General features: G+C 33.4%; 1 protein-coding gene and 1 pseudogene across 1 annotated transcript in view; one reads left to right on the forward strand and one right to left on the reverse strand.

The window, feature by feature from the left end:
• CALCRL (calcitonin receptor like receptor) overlaps nucleotides 1-25,822 on the forward strand; it is a 101,846-nt gene that overhangs the window by 8,244 nt on the left and 67,780 nt on the right. Inside the window, exon 2 of the mRNA XM_003733201.6 lies at nucleotides 8,707-8,774. The gene's annotated coding sequence lies outside the window, so the exon portion shown is untranslated. The remainder of the gene's footprint in view (nucleotides 1-8,706; nucleotides 8,775-25,822) is intronic.
• Nucleotides 22,624-23,758, reverse strand: LOC144576622 (glyceraldehyde-3-phosphate dehydrogenase pseudogene; annotated as a pseudogene).

Raw genomic sequence — 25,822 nt, forward strand, 5'->3', positions numbered from 1 at the left:
AATTTTTGGTAAGAAACTAAAATCATTGTGCATCATAGAATTTTATCAGTTTAAGATTATAATAGTAATTGAAGGGGGTATTTATTTGAATAATTTCTAAGTTTTATCATTTGTCTTTTTCTCTACCGTGCATTCCATAAGCATCACATTAGTATCTGAATATGAAAAGAATGCTAATCTTCCTTATGGCCCTATAGATCTTGTATTCTGGGTTTAAATTTCTCTTCTTCCATTTATCAAGTCCTTCACCCCTAGACAAGTTTACTTATTGCTTGTACTTCTGATTTCAACTGGCACAAATTTAAGGAAAGACAGGCACATTTTCTAAAGGAGAATTAAAAATTACCTGCAGGTTTCATTCAAGTAGTATAAAATGATCTTCTCCCAGATATCCATATAACTAAGTCCCTCACCACCCTGCAATCTTGCTCCAATGTGAACTCTTCTAAAGAGCCTATGCTGATAATTATTTAAAATCAAGCTATGTCTATACCACCACAGCCCTCTTTTCTTCTTCATCTATTTTAGTTTGTATTTTTTCCTCTGACACTAATCACCTTGCAACATAACAATCTACTATAAATTACATATTTGCGGGTTTTTTTCTCTTAGTATTTAAAAAAAAAAAATGCTAAATTTGAAAGAGAGTCTTGCTCTGTTGCCCAGGCTGGAGTGCAGTGACACGATCTTGGCTTACTGGGTTCAAGCAATTCTCCTACCTCAGCCTCTCCAGTAGCTGGGATTACAGGCTTGCATGACCACACCCAACTAATTTTTGTATTTTTAGTAGAAACAGGTTTTTGCCATGTTGGCCAGGTTGGTCTCAAACTCCTGGCCTCAAGTGATCCACTCATCTTAGCCTCCCAAAATGCTGGGATTACAGGTGTGAGCCACTGTGGCCAGCCTTGCTGTTTTTATTTTCCATCCATCTCACTAACACGTAAGCTCCAGTGCTGGGATTTCTGCTTGATTTTCATTTAACTAATATATATGAAGCACCTAGATAAGTGCCTGTATATTAGGTTTCCCGAAACTGTTTACTAAATATTTAAATGAATACATGAATGAATGTTTATTTATACTAGAGTCTAATTCACAGAAAACTGGGTATTGGCTTCATGTGACTTTGTGTGCAGTATACAAGAGACACCAGAGCAGAAATTCTGAAGGTGTTAGAATCACTACAAATTTCCAAAAAGAAAATATTCAAAATTTAATTTCATTTTTAAATTTTTAGTTCAACCTCATATGTATTCCTTCACTGACTTTGAAAGGAAAAATGTCAGTAAAGATGCTTCCTGTGGTACACTTAGTGTTCAGATTTTACTAAATTCCAAGGAATGACCTTTCAAATTAGGATAAATGAGAAGATTGCTCAGTATTTTAACATAAAATGTTGAAGCCTTTCCCCAAATGGCCACAGAATGGCCAAAACTGGCAGAATTTCTTGTTGAAACTGGCTGACTTGCTAACTCCTGACTCCCAACAAACGCCTTATTCCATTATTTATTGCCTTTCAGGATAATAGCACTAAAGAACCTATACAGGAAAAAAAAAAAAAAAACAACTTCCCAGTGAAATTAAAGGAAAGCAAATTAATCTATTATAAAAATATATATAGTAGAATACATATTCTGTTTAATTGCCAAAAAGTTTTATGTCTGTTTGGTAAACAATAAGTTACATGTTTGTTAGTCTGTAATTTATTCAGCTTTTTAGTGTTGAGTGCAAATAAAGATAATTTTAAAAATAATGCCAACTGTCAATGACCTTACATTATTGTACGATCACAGAAGTTTTCTAAACTTAAAGCTAAAGGACTATTTTATAAATTAAAATATATATTTGTGATTAAATCAATTATGATTTGTTTGAAAGTCTCATTATGGATTTTCACACAAGTTATCTTCTGAATGGATGCAACTCATATAAAATACACCTTTTATTTTCCAATTTAGATTCACCATTTGTTTGAGATTCAGTGTTAACTTTATTGTTTTCTTTTAAAACAGAATGCTAATCATTCATTCACCTAGAAATACCACTATTAAAGTTTTCTTTCTTCCAAGTTCAGATATGTATGCCATTCAGTGAAACAATCATTTTACTTTGAGAAAAATACTAATGGTCAACGTATATACATAGCATTCAGGTAAAATATCTATATCAAATATGTCAAAGTTGTAATTTTACTATTCTTCAACATTCCTCTGATCACACCACTGACTGGATTTTAAAACATAAGTAACACACTGATTTGGATTAAATAACTCTCTGTCCTAGATAAACCATTATTCAAAACTTTTTTTTAATTGTCAAATGGCTTCTTTTACCATCTTCCTTCCCTGTCTCTTTCTTACCTCTTAGCCCTAAACTTTCTGACTTTATTTGATATAGCCATTATCAAATAGCCTATGATAAAGTTATTATCACAAAACATAAAGTTAAATGTGTCCTTTAAAAAGCTATATTTTGTTTTTAAAATTAGTCAATTTGCTTCTGGTAATTTTATATATGGCATGATAACTCAGTATTCTACAACACAGTTTCTTTATCCTAAGGAGCTTAAAATAGAAAAAATAATAATAATTAAATAAGGCTGTCTTTAAAAACACAAAAAAGTACAAATTTCTCATATGAACCAGCTTGACGAAATAATGTAAAAGACGCTTAAAATAAACTTTACATAAATAAAAGCCTTGAAAGAAATTTGAGTTTCTATACTTTACCCTTAAAATTTGAGTGCAACGATGACTAATTTTTCATGATAAGGAGACACTTCACACTTTCTCAAGCTAGTACCAGTCCCTACAATGACAAATGGTTACTCCCAGTATTCCTGTTTAGAAAAAGGCTGTGCCAAAATATTTGTTCACTCTCATCTAGATTCAGTGGTGACATGAAACTTTCTTGAGAGCCTTTTTTAACAAAATATTACTTGTAGTTTGAAGTAAGTTTATTCGTCCAATAAGCAATTTTATTTGCTAGAAAAGTTAGATTATAAAATCCAGTGCTGAATCTCATAAGTTAAGATGAGATGCTTTGCATAAATAGCCATATACAATGGATACTTGAATAGGTACCATTTTTAGTTGGTATGCAAATATCTTCCAGATGATTGGTCTAAAATGTTGCATGGTAACTCTTTATCTGCCTTTTTGATTGGAACATGGTAAGTGTTAAGACTCAGTGTTATTACTTCTGATAAGAGCTGAAACGTATTTACTTAAAAAATGCAAAAAAGTAAATGCCACCTCCTGGGTGGTAATCACCGCCTTGTGTTTAAGAATTTAACCCAATTGGTCAAGATAATTACTCTACTTTTAAGTGGAGGGGTCATAAAATCTGACTTAGTCTCTCAGAACCTCAACAGTTTGGGCAACATTGATCGTAGCACATTTAAAGCAGCAGTGCTGTTTGGTAAAGTGAAAATCCCTCAGCTTATTCTGAACCCACTATACTAGTCTGGGATGTCTCAACAGACAGATGGAGATGATGCTTAAACGATGCATATGTGTCCTGAGACAGTGTTCTCTTTTCTGTACTTTGGATGTTGTGTGAATAAGGCATAATAACACAATAGAGTCAAACTTACGATAACGAAATAAGACAGTAAATAGAACACATGTTTAAATCAATTAATTGTCTTTATAAGTTACTAAACAATAACTATAAATGTATGTTGAACTACCCATGAATAACAATAAGTTTGTAATACTTTCCATTATAATTCTGGGCTGAGAATGATTAGTTCTGTGACTTGGTGGCACATTTTTTCTGTCTGAATCATTTTAACTTAAAAGTCTTAGGAGCTTGGTAATAATCCAAATTACAAATTTGTAGACCCCTTTCACCCTCGTCAGATTCAGGGGTAAATACACACACACACACACGCATGCACACACACCTCTTGATTCAAGGGTTAGTCATGACTGCTGTGCCAAAAATCCTTTATATATATATATAGGAATATAACTTGAAATCAAATAGAATTTGTACATTTAAATCACATAATAAACTTTCAAGTAGGATCAGTACAGTATAAGGCAGTTCCATCTCCTACCCAGATCCCCTGACCTTTCTCTAATAAATTGCATTTCATATATTTTGATCCATAGATTCATTCCAGATACATCATTCCATAGGAGGGAATCATACTCTACATATTTTTCTGTAAAAATATGTAAAAAATGTAAAAACTTTTTTTTTTTTTTTTTTTTTTTGAGGCAGAGTTTCGCTCTTCTTACCCAGGCTGGAGTGCAATGGCGCGATCTCGGCTCACCACAACCTCCGCCTCCTGGGTTCAGGCAATTCTCCTGACTCAGCCTCCCGAGTAGCTGGGATTACAGCCACGCGCCACCATGCCCAGCTAATTTTTTGTATTTTTAGTAGAGACGGGGTTTCACCATGTTGACCAGGATGGTCTCGATCTGTTGACCTCGTGATCCACCCGCCTCGGCCTCCCAAAGTGCTGGGATTACAGGTGTGAGCCACCGCGCCCAGCCCAAAAACATTTTATAACAAAAAAAAAATTCTTATATGTAGAATATTATGTATAGCATACTGATATAGTTTGGCTGTTTGTCCCGTTCAAATCTCAGATGAAGGTTGGATGTTGAAATGTGATTCCCAGTGTTGGAGGTGGGGCCTGGGGGAAGGAGATTGGATCATGGGGACTGCTTCCTCATGAATAACCTAGAACCATCCCCTTGGTGATAAGTGAGTTAGTTCTCCCTTAGTAAGTCCACACAAAGTCTGGTTGTTTAAAAGAGTATGGGACCTTTCCGCTCCCTCTCTTGTTCCCTCTCTCATCAAGAGAGATGTCAGTTCCTCTTCTTTTTTGTCATGATTGTAGACTTCCCGAGACTCTGCCAGAAAGATGCTGGAGGCATATACAGCCTGCAGAACCATGAGCCCACTAAACCTCTTTCCTTTATAAAGTATCCAGCCTCAGGTATTTCTTTATACTAAAACAAGAAAGGTATATCATATATACATATACTATTTAAATAAATCAACTCCTGTATGACTAGACCCAAGATTTTCCATCATGTTCTTCTCTGATTGACTCATATGGACATCCTCAGAAGTAAACCATTACCCTAAGCTTGTACTAATTATTTCTTTGTTTTACTTTATGACTTTACTGCATATGGTCTCTGGGCAAACTATTACTTTATTTTTCTGTTTTCATTTATACTTTAATGAAAGTGGAATTATCTTGAATCTATTCTTTGAAGACTTGCTTCTTCCATTCAGCATTATGTTCTTGAGATAAATCATTGTTAATGGGTATAGCTGTGGTTCTTTCCTTTCACTATTACAGTGTTCCATTGTATGAATATAACACAATGTATTTATCCTTTCTCCTGCTGAGGAACATCTGGATTGCTTCCACAGTTTTGCTATTACAAACAATGAAGCTATGAACATGTTGTTAACGTATCTCCTGGTACACATATATCCATGTTTAAAAAAAAAAAAAAAAAAGGATTTATGAGTGGTATTTCAGGATCCTAGCAATTCAAAGTGCTTATGCCAATTTACACTTCCACCAACAGTGTATGACGCTTCCATTGCATATATTTTCTAATACTGTGTATTATTGTCAAACTTTTTAATTTTTGCTAGTCTACTGAGTGCAAGGTAGTATCTCATTGTGGTTTTAATTTGCATTTTTCTTATTTTGAGTCACAGTGAATTTGTAAGCTAAATAAATTAAAATTTTCCTCTGAAACATTTGTTTCTGATTGAATGGCAGTGACTTAATGTTGCAGGGTTATAGTTAAGTCCCTTTTTGCTTATACCTATTTAAGAGAAGGATTAACTTTCTCTCTTTGGTTGGTGGTGCAAGGAAAGGAAAAAATACGTTTTATTGCTTTTAAAATATTATGAATAACATTTCTCATTATGAACAAGAACACAGATAAGAAATGTCTTGAATCATGGCCCTAACTTTCTATTTATTTTTACTCAAAAACTACATCAAATATCTATCAAAATCTCCTTTGAAATCTAAAGAGAGGAGGAAAGTAAATAATTCCATTCAGGGATATATATATATATATATATATATATATATATATATATATGCTCTATTTTTAAAAATTGACTGTACATTTACAATAATTTTGAAACTTACAAATAGCCTGAGAGTGATTGTGTCTACCTGTTGTAAAAAATCATTTCCTACACATCAAAATGTCATAGAAAACATTGAAGTTTGTGTTTTTTCACATAATTCCTCATTTTTGCATTCACTTGATTGACTTTATAGCCAATAGCTGAATATAACCAGTATATTTCTTCAAGGTACTGATTTTCTCATCATAAATATACTTAGGTTTATATATTTTTTCTTCAGCTAAGTTGTTATACTTCACCATGGCAGCATTATATCAAGAAAGTCTAGGTATTATCCCTATTTGCTGTATTTCTTTTCTGTGTTTTCCCAATTTCGTTGATTAGGATTCTATTCTCCAATCACCTCAGCCAGTTTTGCTACTTAGCTCTTTGTTTTGAGTTTTCTCTAGGTATTTTTATCATTTACATTGGGGCTTGAGAATGTTTTCTTTGTGTCCTTTCTTCTTGAATATTAATCTATTTTAGTACATAATTTGATACTACAGATATCTGGTATTTTTAAGAAGACTAAGTACATGTTGACACATACATTGTAACTGTATTAATATATGCAACATACTTACTAACCAAAATCAACTCATCAATAAATTTTCTGATAGCCAGAAGTGACTGTTTACATGTCCCTAACCCTAAAAAGCTGGAAACATTCTTTCATAGCATTTTAGGCTAGGATGAAAAAAGTACCATGCAGGAAAAAAAAATGCTTCTCAGTTTTTTCTACTTCTAGTGGTATTTTCTAGCAAGTTGGGAAAAAACTCAAAACAAACTTCAACTTTGAACCTGCGAATTCCATATGTATGCCAAGAAAGGCTGAGACTAACAAGAACTTTTATTTTTTTTCCAAAATAGCTTTCAGAAAATTCAGATTCTAAATATAGTCAGGTGTCGCACAAGGATCGGGATATGCTCTAAGAAATGTGTCATTAAGCAAGGTTGTCATCACTTGAACATCACAGAGTATACTTACAGAAACCTAGGTGGGATAGCATACTACACACCTAGGCTGCATGGTGAAGCCTATTGCTAGTAGACTGCAAACCTCTACAGCATGTTACTGTACTAAATACTGTAGGCAGCTGTAACACACTGGTAACTATTTGTGTATTTAAACACATTGAAACATAGAAAGTACAGTAAAAATACAGTATTAAAATCTTATGGTACCACAGTCATATACGTGGACCATCTTTGACTGAAACATCTTTCTGTAGTGTATGACGGTATATGCAGGGTGTTTTGCTAATGTGAAAATATACATCTGATTAATATGACCACATCATGATTCTAGTTATAACATGTATTAGGCAATTTTTAGTGATATAAACATATGAAGGTGTAAAAATTCACAAGGTAATTTTTTGAAATAATTAGAAGCAGTTTTTTGTTTACAAAATATTCTAATGCAGAGATTACTTTTAATAAGCTTTCTAAGTACTTCTGAGGGTTTACATAAACAATTCTATTGACTTTAAAAAAATTATTGGCAGTTACTCAGATTATTGTTAGATATAGTAGAAATTTGATGCTGCATAAGTTCAAAGTCACTAAAAGCATTTCAAATGGCAATATGAGTTAATTGAGATAAATAATTCACAAACTATAATTCTGACATTTTTCAAGTTCTTAAAATTCAAAAGCATGTAAGCACAAAGCAAGGTAAACTAGCTATATATTGCTTTCAACATTAGTTTGAGCCTGAAAGGACATACGTAAACTACATTTATGTAACTTCAATCTTTGTTTGACAGGGAATGAATTTAACTGATTAGTAACATCCTGTGTTTATGCAGAATTAAAACTTATTACTGACAAGATCTGGCCTTTGGTTCCCTCTTTGAGCAAGATCTTGCATGCTCTTTGCTGTCATTCACTGCACTTTAACCATATTGACTTTCTTTCTATACTTTGAACTAGCTAAGTTATTCCTGCCTCAAAACCATTGACTCAGTCATCCTTTCTTCTAGAAATGACCATTCTCCCGAACATTCTATGGTGTGCTCCCTACTTCAGGTTACTGCTTTTCAGAGATGCTTTTTATGACTATTCTATCTAATCTGCCACCATCATACATTTCTCCATATCTTCCCTTAGCCTGTTTTATTTTCCTTCATAGCATTTATCAACATTGGACATTTTAAAATGTATTTGTTTTTGTTTGTTTGTTTTCTCCTTATAATATAAGCTCCATGAGAGCAGGAACTGCCATATTCCCAGCTCCTAGACCAGAGCAATGCATACATAGATTACACATCTTCCTAAGGCTAAAACCTTAAACAACAGGCACTATCTGCCTCCATGTTTGTGCCCCTTGAAGTTCCCAATCTTAGGACATATGATGCCAAGAACAAAGTTACTGATTACTTTCAGGTTAGCATGGTGACAACCTGAATATAGTTGACATGTCTCCTCTCAACTTTCCTTTCAAATATATCATTTGAAATATATATGTTTATGATTTTAACAAATAAACACGCTAGTATTTAACTTTAAATTAATTCTGAGAAATCTCCCTATCCACTAATACTATCACCAAATTCACAGAAATGTTCTCTTGTCATCTAGGGTCCTACGATGATACACCTACCACTTGTGCTACCACCTGTCAAAACTTTGGATGGCTCTACTTTCAGGTATTGCGTATATTACAAAAGAACTTTCATGAACTACTGAAAGTAACGTGTTGCATTTCCAGTAAAGCTGAGGAGAAGAGCATGTTAACAACAGTAAGAAATATTTCATAGAAAGGTATATAGTTAACTTTAGAATAAAAGAAAATCTTGAAAGGCAACCCAACAGAATACTGATAAAGATGGAATTATGAACATTTGTCAAACTTAAAAATGATTTCCTTGGGACCTTGGCAGTGGACTTAGTCACCATATTGTTGTTCCCTTGGCCAGACTACTGGGAGGGTTAAATTAATTTGAATGCATCCTATTAGATTGATTAGTATTAGTTATTTTATGAAATTAGCCATAGTCATCATATATTATATGTATATATGTACAACATATAAAACATACTAGAACAATAATTATATGCATATAAACCAAAATATATGTTGAACATTATAAAATAGTAGGACAAAATCGCTCATTTGAACTAAATTCCTTTTCTCTATAGAGTTCTTTATTTTCTATTTATATTGTCACTGTTACATTCATATGAATGGATGTAAAACTTTCTCATTGTTGGAGCATAAGATGATACCTTATTTATAAACAAAAGAAAAAACTTTAAATGACTCTAAATATTTTTGGAACTCCCTGGCAATATTGGGAGTTTCATTTTCAATCCTGGGCATTAACTACAGGCTTTGGGGGCTTTGGTGTTTCAGATGAATTTGTCTTGTTATTTGTGTTTGCCATTATAGTACCATAAAACATTAATTATGCAATTACCCCTCATATCCCCTTTTCCTATGAAATTAAATGTTCTGCCTAACTTGTTTTAGACTGCGAAAGTTTAGCAATTCAATAATGTGTCATCCCAATAAGTGATAATAACATAAATTAAAGCTAAAGACTACTAAATTATTTTCTCTTAAATTCAAAGCTGGGTGACATCATTCCTCTTTCTGTACTTAAGATGTGATTTTTAAATTCCCAATTCATACTGCTGGACCCAAAAATAGATCCTCTATAATTGTTCTTTCTCCCACAGCATGTCTTTGGGAACTCATCATTGTTGTTTTGTCCTTTCATGTGTCAGCTTCCTTTGCACATTACATTTCACATGACTCACTGTTCCTTAGAGAAGGTTTGAGTGCTCAAAATGCCTGCTTATGTCTGACAGCTGGATTTGTCTTCCTGATATTTCTTATGTGAAGTAATGCCAGATCAATTTTCAAAAGGTTCAAGTTTTGCTTAATAAAAATATATAGGAAAGAGAGCGCAATGGGAGAAGATTCACTTACTAGGAAAGAACGGGATTTGGCCTGCCACTATCTGTGTGTACCAGTCACGCCTTCATGTGAACACTGAGAGAAATACTTTATATTTTTTCCAAGTCTCTTTTCAACTTATAAATTATAACATATATTTGAGAGTTTGAAGGAGATAAATTGGAAATAGCTTAAAATGAAAGGTCCAAGTTTAAAAGTACACTGTTTTCATTAGCCTAGTCTCATAGGACTTGCAGAGCATTGGAAAGATTTTTCTGTGAAAAGTCAATGGCTGCCTTTTTAGTTCTTTTTCTTTGTAAGAGTGCAGTTTAAGGTGTAAATTAACTTCAATTCCAGTAAGAAAGAGGTAGAAAAAAATAATCTTCATAGAGATTAAAAATGTAAATAAGAACTATGATTGCAGTTTGCCATCATATTAGTTTGAATTGTGTGTGTTTCCATTTTTACATAATAAAAGGAGTACAGAACGGAGACGTAGGGGAGGGAGCTCCCAGTCTTAGCTCATCTACCACTGCTGTAGAATATAAAGCATATCACAGAACCCTCCTGAACTCCTAATTTCTGTCTCTAAAATAAGAAGATTTTTCTACAAGATTTCTCAGGTCCTTTCCAACTCTGAGATTCTGAAACAGCTGCCTGCAACTCTCTGACCTAAAGATAAGAGTTAGAAATAAAACATCATCTGAAGTTCTTCGTAAACAACTATGTGATTTGTAATAGTTCAATTCCTCTAACTACAAGTTTTTTTCACGTGGTTTTATTTATGTAATCATTCAGCTGACTGAAACTTGACAGATGGGTAAGAAGTGGGACAGAAAAAATATAAGGGGAAATATCTCTGACTAGACAGAATTTTGGCAACAGAAGCATCTATTTCTCGTTATCAGTAAAGTTTAGTAATCTTGTGGAAAGTTCTTTCAGATTCCAAAATAGTAAATATATTAACTTATAAATTTCTAATCATTTAATAAGTTAATTTTTGCATTTAAATCTTAATCTAGCTGCAACTGAAGCAATATCTACTATATTATATAAACTCAATAAATATATTTATAAATTACATGAAATATTCCAGAAAAGTTATGTTTTTAGTGTTTTAAAATGTGCTTCATAAGTTAATTTTATAAATAATCATCTTATTATCTGTTTGAAATTTTATACCATACTGTCCTATTGCTTGTAGTTCAAATTAGGTATCCCCTGTGTATGAGAGACACAATTAATGACCTGTAGGCAATAAAGATTCAAAACATTCACTTTTGTAACAGAATGTTTACAAAATACCTATTCTCATTTTGCTATAGAATGAGCAGTGTTCCCAATTAAAGTAATTAAAATTCAACCAAATGAGGTCAGCATAATTTGCCATTTATGTTAGCTTACATGTATCACAGTACAATGAAGCAGGGCACTTGCTTAAATAAGTAAGTATGGGTAATGGTACTTGATCATGTGTCTTGAGGGTCTCATCTTCAGTGCCATGAAAGTCTACCAGTATTCCTTCATCATTAAAACGTTTCCATGTTATTATTCTTCCTGTAAAATGGTGGAAATCTTCATGAATATGCTTGCAATGTCCTTGTTAATTTGCCTTTAATCAGACTCTTCTTTAATGCATAAAGTTGTTCTACTTTGCATTGATCCCTGAAATAGCCCTGGTAAAAAATTCCACTCACACGGATAGTAGACTTCATTAAAGATTTATGCGATAGAAGATATGGGAAGATATGCACATACTACCAGTGCAAACAACGTTAAATCAAATAGTAGAAATGACCATTTTTACATGTCACTTATTTCTTCCAATAATCTATTCTGGTCTCTCTCTATCTTTTTTACTTCAGTCTGCCTTTACCCCATTCTTTCTTTTTGTCACTCATTTTTCCAGATTCCGTTTCAGGAGTAAAAGTAACACATTTTTCAAATCTGATTCATGGAGAGGAGACTTCTTCCCCTGATATCTGAACACCTGATAACTTGTATGACCAAGAGTCTTCTCTTCTCTAAGTAGATTTTTAACGTATTTTATCAGAAAGAACAGTTCCTCTCTAAAAGAGGAATTATGATGCCAGTGTTATAATTATTTAATATGTAAGTAGGTAAACATAAACTGTTATTGAAATTTAGTAGAAAGCATGTTATATGCAGTAACAATAATCCCTTCATGAAATTCTTTAGTTATCATCTATTCTTTTCAAATTTGTTTTACACTAAATTAGTATGAATGTCTTATTTATCTTTTTTTACTAAATTACCCAGGATAATGATTCTCAAATGTAACAACATTTTCATTTGTGGTAGAATTGAATTTCATCATTCACTATGTGTTACACTTTTCCCTAGACCAAGGATCTAAGAAATGAGTTATCCATACCCTTGCCACATAGGCAGAAACAGCCTGTTTTACAGAAATCAGTTTCCTGATCCTCAAACTATATTTGTTCTCCTTCCAAAAACTGATCCACCAGAGACAATTTTGATATTACAAGTTTCCAGCTAGTTATGTTTTTCCACTTCTCTTTTCACAATCTTCCTCTCCTCTTTTACCTGCCTCTCCCCCCGCCAAAAACACACAAGTGTTGTATCACCTGTTTTGAATCTTATTACAGAGCATTTTTGTAAGGTGTAACACTTTCCTAGGCCACAAACAAAGGGACAGGGATAGTGGATGTATAATGTTTGCCAAGCCTCCTTTCAAAAGGACATGTGTGCTTCCCTTTCTTCATCTCATTAAGGAATACAGGGCAAATAAAATTTTACTTGTGTTTAAGATGAATTATGAATCAAATTATATATCAAAATCTATAATAATGCATTTTGATCTTGAGTGTAAACTTTAAAACCAGACTGCCTGATTCAACTCTTGAATTAACCACTTTTTAAATACTTGGTGAAGTTAATAAACTGACTGCACTTCAGGTCCCTCCTAGTTAAAGCTGGATTAATCATAGTACCTACTGTACATGATTCTTATGTGATTGTAAAGTCTAGAAAATCAAACACTGCTTTTGAAAAGCATTACAATGTAATATAATATCAGTGAATCATTTATTATGTATCATTTGTGTTTCCAAACTTGGTGGTCACTCTATATAAACAGATAGCTACAAGTAGATGTAAAAATAGTTAATGCTTAGATTAGCGCTTGAAGCTTAGCAAGCCTTCCAAACGTGTTAGCTCCTATCATTATAAACATGATCATAATTGCCATTATTTTTGATAAACATTGTAGTGGTAATGCAATCTGGAAGAATTTTTCAAAAACATTCATTTGTTGCCATTTGGACAGGATTCTTTTAAAATAAAATTTTAATCTATGTGCAAATCTTGTTGCAAAAAAGTGTTAAAACAGAGTAAAGATTTTCACAAGAAAAGATTAGAAAAGATTTACATCACAGCTATGCACACATCTGAAAAAAAATAAAAAGACAGATATCATAATATCACAGATTTTAAAATGTTACCTGCTCATCTAATGATCTATTTTCATGTCACTTTATCTTCTTTCTGGCTCTGTACTACATTTATTTCTTTTTACTCTGTCACTCACAGTACCAACGAATAGCCAGATGATTTTTGACTTGTTGCGTTAAGGCATAGGTCCTGCTAATATAATTAACACCATATTACTGCTATTTCTACTAGTTAATAAAAACAAATGAAATAATATTTGCATTTGTTGATTTCGGTTAAACTGAGCAAATTTCTATGTAAAGTTTTTGAGAAATGCCTATGAAGGGTGTGGCTTATGAGAAAAGTACAGCTATTTACTGTGATTTTGCAGGATCTTTCTGTGACTAAATGTACTCACTGTGGCTAAATGTACTCACCGTCTCACATGGCTATAGATATCTCACAAAGGAAAACCCAACACAAATATTTGCAGCTTTTAATATGCTGAATCTAAAACATTGCTGCAATGAGAAACAGATCCCCACATTTAGAGGGTAAAGCTTTGATTCAATAAGGATGGCAAATGGACCTACCAACAATTAGTTAAGCAAGCCTTTTAACCGTTCTGCTTCTTACTTTATTATTATTATTTTTTTTTGACTGCTTTATATGACACCCATCTCCAGATGGGAATTTGAAACTTCTAAATGTTTTGTCTATACAGCATCAAATATCTACTAAACCTTGAATAAGAGCAATTGAATAACCAGCATCTAACCAGCAATTGCCATTGTAAAGAACTACCTCATTAGGCATATCTATATTTTGAAATCAGATATGGTTATTGCCAATCAGGCTTTAAGCATGAGAGCTCCTTATCTACAAAGAAAAAAATATGGTCATAGTGAAGTTTTTTATTTTTTGTATCACACAAGGTAAACTTGTTTATCACATTTACCGTAAAACTACTAATAAAGTATAGCTTCAAATCATTTGGGATTCTATTACATAGAATAATCTTAGCTATTTATTTCTGAAAAGTTCATTATTCTCTATTTATCCTAAATTTCTCCAAAGCATTTGGACATGTCAATAAATGATCCAGAAAACAGTGCCTTGACACATAGGCTTTCCAGTACACATAGGTTTCCCTGTCATTTCAAACACTATCACACACACATAATTGCAAAATACTTGAGTAAATTTTGCTATCAAAGAGTAAGTTTTCTAAATCCTAGGAGACCTTAGAATTCATCTTCATAGCCAGATAATTAAAATATTTCTCACAATATCCTATTAAGGTCAATTTTGTGTTTCCTTCATGGAGAAAATATGATATTGAATGCATTTATAACATCTTAGTTTCTAAATATTTGATTCCATATTTGGTGGGAAATTACAGACATACATACATTTGGTGAAAAAAACCATGCATACATGTAACTTTGAAGCATATTGGCTTAACTTCAAAGGCATTCCAACTAAAAATTTGTGCAATGAATATGAAGAGGAAGAAGCATGTTTGTTGACATAGATACATTAAATTAAAAACAGTATAGACCATACATTCTGGTTTGCATTTTGAAGTGATTGTTGGAAAAGGTCTATTTCTTTGCAGCCAGAACAATTTTTCTATTATGTTCTATTTCTATTGTTTAGACTTCTCTCTTTGAAGATGAAATTTGTCTGAAATTTTAATTGTGAAATAAGAAAGAGACATTTATTTCTCTTATAGTCCTATCTAAATATTGTAAAGTGAATTGTAATTCATTTGTCTATTGGAATTTTGTTCTGAATTTAAACACAGAGTTTTCAAAATACCTGTATTAAAATCTTCTAATAGACTATCTTCATAGATTATTAGGACTACAAAGACCCTTTTATATTTCTAATACAACCCCCCTCAGATTTTAGATAAAAAGTTGAGAAGCAAGAAAATTAAAAGAAACAGAATAGTAATCTAGTGTCACAACCAGAATTACACCATTTGTCTTCAATATATTTGTACTGATTATTCTGTAAAATGTCCAGATGGAAATTTGAAAAAAATGACCTAATCTTGTCTCTTAGAAGTTATAAGCGACATTATACTGCTTTTGACTTTACGAGACAAGATTAGGTAGTGTCTTCTGGACATTAATGTGTTCTTCTGGGCATTTTCTTATATGTTGAACTTCAAATTTAACAAAGCATTCTGTGATATTTGCTATCAGAGACTCACTATTATTAGACAAATGTGAGGAACCTTCTCTTTCACAATGCCCCAAAGCAAATTGTCAAATACAGTTAAGTCTGGACTTCAGGAAACCGCCTTATTTTAGATTCATATCCAATCCATTGTCCATTGAATTTGCCAAGTTAGTTTCTAACAAGAAACTGAGCAGATAGTAAATGGAAGAAGATTGAGAAAAAGATAATTCTGTTTGACTAGATGAAGCTGGATTTGGTAGCAGGGGCATCAAGGCGGACTTGTTATTAGGGACATCAAGCTGGCAGGTTAGTAAAGAAAACAAACAAAACAGCAAGTGCAGACTCTGTTCACTAAATGTAACTTTTAAAACTCATTGATTTTTTAATCTACTTAAACCCAGATATAAGTATCTATGTTCTAGAAACACTAACTTTTAATTAGAATTTTAGTAATACAAACACTGGACCTGTAGATATAATTGAGTATCAGTCCTTCATCTTATTTCCTGCTATCTACTTTTGCTCTTTTGGTAATAGATTTTTGAAGGACACATCAATGAATTCCTAACAAATTCTGCTTTGTTTTATTCATAATGTGGAACCGGGATAAAATACTTGGTCCTAATAGCCTTCCTTTTGTCGACTCCCTACTATACTCCGCCAGCATCTGTATGCTTGAAATAATGTGCCAAGCAGCTTTGAATTTTGTTAAAGAAGGAAAAAGAAAGCTGGATGGTTTTCTTTTGTTTTGTGAGACCCAACTTTGATGATAAGAACGTAAAGGCTCAAAGGGTGGCATGATGTCTAAGCATTACTGGTCACTTGAACTGGTTTGGAGCTTCTAGAGAGCTGAAGATGAAAACGGCCTTTTCATGAGGGAATTAATAAAACTCTTGACAGAAATTGTGCTGACATAGGGCCCAGACGGCAACACGGCGGAGGGTGAAATTGAAGGCAATTTTTCACTATTTGTCCACCGAATGTGACAGGACTCTGGCACCCCAAGAGTTGATGACTTTGAGAGCATCGGGAGATAGCGTCAGGATAATAGTACATAGTAGCAAGAGTAAAGTCACTCCAATTGACTCTCAGGGAAGAAGTCATGGACAAATTCAGTCAGAACGTTAGAGAAAGAATGGCGTATGGTGGTCCCGTGAAAGAGCCTGGCTTGCCAACCATCCCTTTAAAAAATTTTAGAAACGCTTGAAACTTGAAGGATGCTGGAAGTCTCATGTTCTGAGGTCCACATAAAAGTAGAAATTCATGAGTCATTTTGATATCCAGAGGCTTCTAAGGCCTAACAAGCTTTCAATCACAGGAGTAATTATGAAAGAGATTATTTAGATATAATTAAGATAAATATTTACTTACCAACAGTAGGTTTTAAACTGTTGGAACTATAGGATTATGTAGTTGTCAGGTATCTGTATTTTCCTATGCGTAACCTGGCGATAAGAAGATATGTGATATTTCCTAGTAAAGTTATTTTCAGATGGGAAAAAATGAGTACAGCTACTTCTATGTGGGAGGTCTTGCTGCTGATCTATGTAACCCTAAGGATTAATCTATTCCTGGCATATATAGTTCCAGCTAAGAAAGGCGAAATGTACATTTTTATAAATCAGCCGTGATATAATAAATCAGCATTCACAGTACCCTTTAGTGTGTTCAAAGGAAATTCTCAAATGGCTTTGAAGGCTTTAACTCAATCCTTTCTTGAAACTCATACAAAATATCCAATATTCAGATATGTTAAATTTATTTGAAAAAACTCTAGACATGGATTATTACCATATTTATGTATCAATAAACCAAGACTAGATTTAAAAAAAGATTTACTCTCTGTTCCTCTGTTCTGAATCTAGCATTCCCCATACCTCTACTCTCAGAAGAGGACGTCTCTAACATGCACATTTCAAAAATTTTATTTTTACTCACAATGGATTTGCATATATATTTTTCTGAAATGTAAATTCATATTATAATATTTACCATCAATTATGTACTTCCAAATAAGTTACATGAGGCCCTAGTGATTTAAATTTTTTCCTGGCAGTAGTGGACAATAATTTATAACTGGTTTTAATGCATTCTTTTAAAAAACTTAAACATTTTTTTTGAAAAAAATCAAAAGAAGAAGAAATCTAATATATTAGTTATAGGATAACTAATATAATATAACTAACTAATTAGCCTATATGCGCTATACCTTCGATGAACTTTATCATAATGTTTTCCCTATACTTTGAACAAAAACAGTGGTTCAGTAAATATGAGATTTTTCCAATATATTAATTATTAATATTATGTCAGAATCTTATAAAATAACTTATTTCTTCCAGATGTAGTTCATTAAATGATTATGTTAACAAAAATAATACTTGATATGAAAGACAGAAATCTCTCTTTTAAAGATACTCACCAGCTGGGAAAACTCTGATTGCTTAAGCACATGAAATACCAGCAGATTTTATTTACTTCGACCACTATATGAAAATGATTTTTTAATTTTCTTGTTCTGAAGACTTTCATGAAATGCTAGCATATGCTTCGTTTCTTAGATTTTGGATTAATTTCTGTCAGGAATTTGTAGTTCAATGTGACAATAACAACTAGGGGTTGAATTATTAGTAGGGCAAACAGAGGTTGTCAGTATATGAGCCAGCATCTGCTTCCACAAAGATAACATATGGCTCCAGAACTAACAGTTATTAATCATATCATTTTTAAACTGCTATTTTAAATGGCATAATATGCTATTTATATTCATTATGCTATCATAGAACATTTAGAGGCAGATTTATGCTTCTAGCTAAAATAATTTAAGGAAGGTTCTTTTAACACATTTCACTTTAACTTCACATTCAGTAAGCATTTTCTTCAGTTAACGTAAGTTGCTCTTCTGCAAATTAAAATATGTTTCTTTGCTTTTTTCTTTGAAAAAAAATGAAACTGCCTACTAAATAATAGGTGTTTAAAATTACAGAATTTTTTAAATTCCACTTAGAAAATTTTGAAAATGTTTTGACAATTTTTGTTTTAGAGTTAAGTTCTGTGAGCTTACCCAAGCTATTAATTTGCAAGGGCTGACATAATGAAAGTAATAGACTAGAAGGCTTAGACAACTGAAATTTATTTTTTAGCAGTTCCAGAAACTGAAAATCTGGGATCGGGGTGTTGGCAAGTTTGGATCCTCCTCAGGCCTCTCTTCTTGATGAGCAGATGTCCACCTTCTTACTGCATCTTCACAGGGGTGTTTGCATATCCCTGACATCTCTTCCTCTTCTTATGAAGACATCAGCTATATTAGATGAGGGATATGCACTTATTGCTTCATTAACCATAATTACTTTTTAAAGGTGTTACATCCAAATATAACCATATTGAGGGTTAGAACTTAAATATGTAGTGTTGTGGCAGACACAATTTAGTCCATAATATCAAGTTTCTAAGAAATTATTACAAAGAAGAATTTTCTAGAATATGGGAAAAGCTGAATAAAGACAAAGAAAAGAACATATCTCTGAACTTTAGTATTATGTAATATTGAGAGAATACAAAACTATAAGTCAGCTTTGCATAGGTTGGTAACTTACTTGAACAATTGTATTTTAGGCCAATTAAATAGCAATTTAACCAATCTTCTAATGTTTGCTATGAGCTGTCTTAAACACTAAAATGGAAGGTAAGGTAAGAATGAATAAACTTTCATCTATACCCTTAGGAAGATTCAAAATAACAACAGAAGTCAATATTTAAGGCATGATTAGTTTTATTTACTCTCGTGAAGAATAGATAGGCTAATGAAGGAAGAAAGACAAAATCAGCATGATACAGTGTCATCAAGTAGATATTATAGGAAGGTACACAGAAAAATAAATATTTCATATTGGTGTATAGATCCAATAAAAAGAGGTTAAATTTTACCTGATTCTCAATTCCTTTTAGAATGCTCTGTTTTTATAAAATTATATGCTCGATTGAATATATTCTTTTTATTGCATTCTAGGTTTTGGGGTTCAAGTGAAGAACATGCAAGACTGTTGCATAGGTACACACATGGCAATGTGATTTGCTGCCTTCCTCCCCATCACCTGTATCTGGCATTTCTCCCCAGAGTGGTTCAACATACACAAATCTATAAACATAATTCACCACATAAACAGAACCAAAGACAAAAACCACATGATTAATCTCAACTGATGCAGAGAAGGCCTTTGACAAAATTCAACAGCCATTTATGCTAAAAATCCTCAATAAACTGGGTAGTGATGGAACATATCTCAAAATGATAAAAGCTATTTATGACAAACCAACAGCCAATATCATACTGAATGGGCAAAACCCAGAAGCATTACCTTCGATTGAATATTTTTAAGCTTCAACTGCATCTCTAAATATTGGTGTGAATAATAACTTTTAAATTTGATGCAGAGAATGGTAATCATAATTTTTTTCTTGTAATGATCAGAATTTCCAGATTACCATGAACAATCCCAAATTGTTAGTGAATAAAAGTCCTGGGGGTGGAGGAAAGGTCAGAACAAAGCCTTCTGCAAGAGGACTCTGATAACTGAAAGTGCCAAAGCTTTTTACAACATTTAACCTCAAACTCAGCTGGATCGTAACTTGACTGCATAGAAATACATTGGTTACAGTGGGAATTGGGCAAAGATGTTAAATAACAAAAATGTAGACAATATTGATAAAGAAGTAGACACTTGACACTTTGTAAATGTGAACAATTTTATGCTGCAGATTATTTTTTATTTTTTAAGCTGTTACACATTAACAAGTAACTATTGAAGCATCATCCTCTTTCCTATGGTGGTTTTATACTTTATGCCTTTAAATTAACTTTTGTCACAAAATCTAAATTTAAATAAAATTATTTCAACATAAAAATATTTCCATAAGACGAAATATTGCAAAGTGTTTAGGCTTCGTGTCTTCCCCCATTCCCATCACCTATTTAAGTAGCTTTAATGTAGTTCACATTATTTTTAAATCAATACTTTACCACATATATTACTTACGTTACTACTGAATCTTTCAGTTTCTGTAATTGTTCATGACAAGTCAAAGGCATGTTAAAATGGTTTTAAAAATTATTAAAAATTATGCTTAAATTGGAAAATAAATAAGCATAAGCATATATTTCATCAAACATTTTAAATATATATTTGATTTGGATTGAAGTCTACTGCAGTCTCATATAATAATAAACCTCACTGGCATAAATGTCACAAGTTGTTTATTCTGGAAGCTATTCCAAAGGTAGCTTTGCTTGGGTCCATTGAAGCTTTTTGTATTTCTTTTCTTTCCTTCGTGTGTGTGTGTGTGTGTGTGTGTGTGTGTGTGTTTTGTGGTAGTTGTTAACTATCTACTTTGAGTATACCTTTGGAACATCAGCTGGCTTTTTTCATCTATATATTAGTTTTCAAAAATGTTGCATTGGGAATACTTTTTAAAATTCACTTGAGTATAGGAAATAGGTGGCCTTTATTTTCAGACACAAAAACTTTTCAATTTTGTTCCAGTAAGAGAGATTCACCCTCATTATTTGTCAAGAATTGTATTTATCAAATAGATAAATCTCTTTCAGGAGAAAGAAGAAAATCTTTTCAGGAGAAAGAAAGAGTCAGGATTACTCAAAGAATATTTAGTGTATTTTTTCAGATTATGTCTGAAAAAAAAATAAAGTTTATTCTTAGGTGAAGTCAAATCAACAGATTGAAGGACCACATTATATTTAATTGCTATAGAATACTTTTTTATGCCTGATTATAGGCCTTTATTGATGAACATGCTAAGAAACAGCCCTTTGCAACTTGTCAAAGTTTCTATTATTGAAATTTACCTGATAAGCATATACATTGAATTACAGAATGTTCTCTTTGAGAGAATCCTACATATTCTGTTTGCAGTTAGTTCAGAGTATAATAGCTCTTCTTCCTAGAAACTGATTAGTTTCATTCCATAGACCATATGCTTGGCAACTTGATCTGCTAGAAGAATTAGACTTAAAATTTTAAACTGTCCCTCACTCACAAGAGTTTTCAATAAAAATACCTCACCTTTTAATGTCTTATTTCTAGTTCTTCTTTACATTTCCAATACTTGTATTTTTTCTTCTTTTTCATGTATGACATGTTCTCTGTGTACAGTAAGTTTTATTTAAGTGAAAGAAACAGGGAGACTCTTGTGCCTATCTGGATATGTTACTAATGTAACAGGAAAATTAGGAGTACAGAAGGTATTCTATGTCACTCAGTATGACATGGTAAGTCTGTGTCATTCAAGATGAAAAATATTAGATACTTATATACAGAAATTATAAGTATTGAATTTCCTGCTTAAACATTACTTTATTAGGTGACCATTAGTAAATTTGTTTATTATGATTGTTTGACAGATAAAATTATACACATTCATTATGTACAATGTGAGGTTTTGATGTATCATCTATAGATTGTGAAATGACTAAGTCTAGTTAATTAATATCTGCATTACCTAGTAGAGTTGTATTTGTGTACTACTAACATATCCACTCTCGGCACTTTTCAATAAAACTTTGTACCTGGGCCGGGCGCAGTGGCTCACGCCTGTAATCCCAGCACTTTGGGAGGCCGAGGCGGGTGGATCACGAGGTCAACAGATCGAGACCATCTTGGTCAACATGGTGAAACCCCGTCTCTACTAAAATTACAAAAAATTAGCTGGGCACGGTGGTGCATGCCTGTAATTCCAGCTACTCGGGAGGCTGAGGCAGGAGAATTGCCTGAACCCAGGAGGCGGAGATTGCGGTGAGCCGAGATCGCGCCATTGCACTCCAGCCTGGGTAACAAGAACGAAACTCCGTCTCAAAAAAAAAAAAAAAAAAAAAAAAAAAAACTTTGTACCTATACTATCATCATTATTATTATTATTGGCTGAGCACAGAGGACTTTATTGATGGTACATGACAAGGTGGGGCTTCCTAGGCTCCTCCCTCTTCAGGGGGTCTGTGTGGAAACTATGAGGAGGGGAGATTCTTAGTGTGGTAGGAGACTGAGTGTGGCAGGGACTCCCCAGCAGTAAGGGCCTCTCATCCTCTGTGCTCTTTCTGGGGTTGGCGGTCCAGGGGTTTTACTCCTTGGAGGCCATGTGGGCCATAAAGTCCACCATCCTATTGATGTAGCCAAATTCATTGTCATGCCAAAAAATAATCTTGACGAAGTGGTCATTGAATGTAATACCAGCCCCCGCATTGAAGGTGGAAGAGTGGGTGTCACTCTTGAAGCTGAAGGAGACAACCTTGTGCTCAGTGTAGCCCAGGATGTCCTTGAGGGGGCCTTTAATGCTTGTTTTACCACCTTCTTGATGTCATTATATTTGGCACATTTTTCCAGACAGCAGGTAAGGTCCACCACTTATTGGCAGTGGTGACACGGAAGGCCATGCCAGTGAGCTCCCCATTTGGCTAAGGTATGACAGTGCCTACAGCCTTGTCAGCACCAATAGAGACAGGGATGACGTTCTGGAGAGCCTCACTGCCGTCACGTTATAGTTTCCTGGAAGGGCCGTCCACAGTCTTCTGAGTGTCAGTGATGGCATGGACTGTGGTCATGAGTCCTTTCATGATACCAAAGTTGTCATGGATGACCTTGGCCAGGGGCACTAAGCAATTGGTGGTGCAGGAGGCATTACTGATGATCTTGAGAATGTTGTCATACTTCTCATGGTTCACGCCCATCACGAACATGGGGCATCAGCAGAGGGAGCAGAGATGATGATACTTTTGTCTCCCCCACTGCAAGTGAACCCCTGCCAGTTCCATGGTGTGAAGATGCTGGTGGACTTAATGATATACTCCATGTCAGCATCACCTCATTTGATATTGGGGGGATCTCTCTTCTGGAAGATGGTGATGGGATTTCCATTGATGACAAGCTTCCCATTCTCAGACTTGACGGTGCCTTGGAATTTTCCATGGGTGAAATCATACTGGAATGTGTAGACCATGTAGTTGAGGTCAGTGAAGGGGTCATTGATGGTGACAGTATCTTTACCAGAGTTAAAAGCAGTCCTGATGACCAGGTGCCCAATACAACCAATATTGTTGACTTCAACCTTCACCTTTCCCATGGTGTCTCGGGGATGTGGCTGGCGATGCAAGAGAAGATGAGTCTGTCTGTCAAACGGGAGGAGCAGAGAGCAATACCTGTATTATTATAGTCACCACTTATTCAATGGCTCCCTTGAACTTATTCCTCCTATTTAACTAAAATTTTGTATCCTTTTGCCTATATCTCTTCCAACTGCCCTAGCCCCTCGTAACTACTGTTCCAATTTCTACTTCTTTAAGATCATTTTCAGGTTCCTCATATGAGTGAAAAATGCAGTATTTGTCTGTTCTAGGTTTATTATACTTAACATAATGGCCCTTAAGTCCATTCGTGTTGCTGCAAATGACAGGATTTCCTTCTTTTCTTGTGACTGAATACTATTCCATTGTGTATATGTCTCATTTTCTTTATTCATTGATGGACACTTAAGTTGATTCATATCTTGGTTATTGTGAATGATGCCGGAATATACATGAAAGTACAGATAGCTCTGTAACATACTGATTTCATTTTCTTTAGATATATACCCTGAAGTGAGATTGCTGGATCATATGGCTAAATTTTTAATTTTTTGAGAAACTCTTATACTGTGTTCCTAAAGGCTATACTAAATTACAGTCTCACCAACAGTAAGCGAGGGTTCCCTCTTCACATCCTTGCTAACACTTACCTTTTGACTTTTTGTTAATAGTCATTTTCACACGTGTAAGTTGGTATCTTATTGTGCTTTTAATTTGCATTTCCCTGTTGCTTAGTGCTGAACATATTTTCATATACTTTTTGGCCATTTATATATGTTCTTTTGAGAAATGTATATTCAGGTCCTTTGCCCATTTCTTAATCAAGTTATTTCTTTTCTTGCTGTTATTTGAATTCTTCATAAATGTTTACTTTAAAGAATTAGTGTAAATAACATTTTTATGAAAACATATTTGAAATCTAACTGTGAACATTAAACAATTATTTGTTATGTTTATTCTTCCCCAAATTGTTTTATTTACCTGGTTCAGGTTTAAACTTAGAATTCTAGAAGTTTAGCTATAAATAAGAGTAGAAGAAAAATAAAGGAAGATAAAAACCAAAGAAGTGATTCTGGAAATAAAAATATCCAAATTACAAAGAGAAATAATTTATCAAACAATTTTTCAGATATAAAGGTAAACAGAAAGCATCATGTTAATCTAATGCCCACATTTTCTCTTCTATTATAACTTTATAAAAACATGTTTTACTCTAGGATTATTTTCCAATTTAAGATCCATTTATACATAAAATTTTCTTGTGCTTTTTTTATCGACACTTTCAGAAAAATTACTTCTGTTATATTCAGTCTGTGCAATTAAGGTAACAGTAGTGTGTGTGTGTATGTGTGTGTGTGTCTATGTGTCTGTGTATGTCAAATTACATCTTATACATGTGCATACTTCTGTATTTTATGTTTAGCATGCTTTTGTATTTATTGAACATGAATTACTTAGTCATGTCTTTGACTAATTTTTGGCAGTATGTGGATGCTGTAGTTTCTCTTTAATAAATGGATATGTAAGATCTTCTTACATATTAGCCATTCAAAAGAATTTTCAGCCAAATAGTTTGTAAAATATAAATAATTAAGAACCTCTTCCTACTTGAATGTCAAATTAATGTCAGAGTTTCCTGTCACAAACACTGTTAGATACCACAAAAGTTTACATAACATTTTTATATTATTCAGTGCACTTCCGATGTATATTTTTCCTCTGACTCTTTTTTGTCTTGATATTTTTCAAGCATGCCACCTTTTAAATCTCATTTTATTTTGTTTGCTAATCAAGGTCTGTAGACAAATCTTCTTGGCCATGGACATGTTTTGTGAATTGCCTTGGCTGTGCTCGCTATTAACTAAGGTTCTGTCAAAACCCCTTTTCATGCGAGAAGTTAAAGCAGACATACAATCACAGATTTTAGCAAAAGCCCTAACATTTAGGAAGCATTCGTCTAAGCATTTATCTAGTGTGGACTTTTCATATATTCTATATCTCTTTTATCCTATCATCTGGAGTTCTCACACTTTTGACAATAGGATGCATAAAAAATTCCTTCT

Source organism: Callithrix jacchus, chromosome 6 (genome assembly GCF_049354715.1).
Source record: "Callithrix jacchus isolate 240 chromosome 6, calJac240_pri, whole genome shotgun sequence".
In the NCBI taxonomy this organism is placed as follows: domain Eukaryota; kingdom Metazoa; phylum Chordata; class Mammalia; order Primates; family Cebidae; genus Callithrix; species Callithrix jacchus.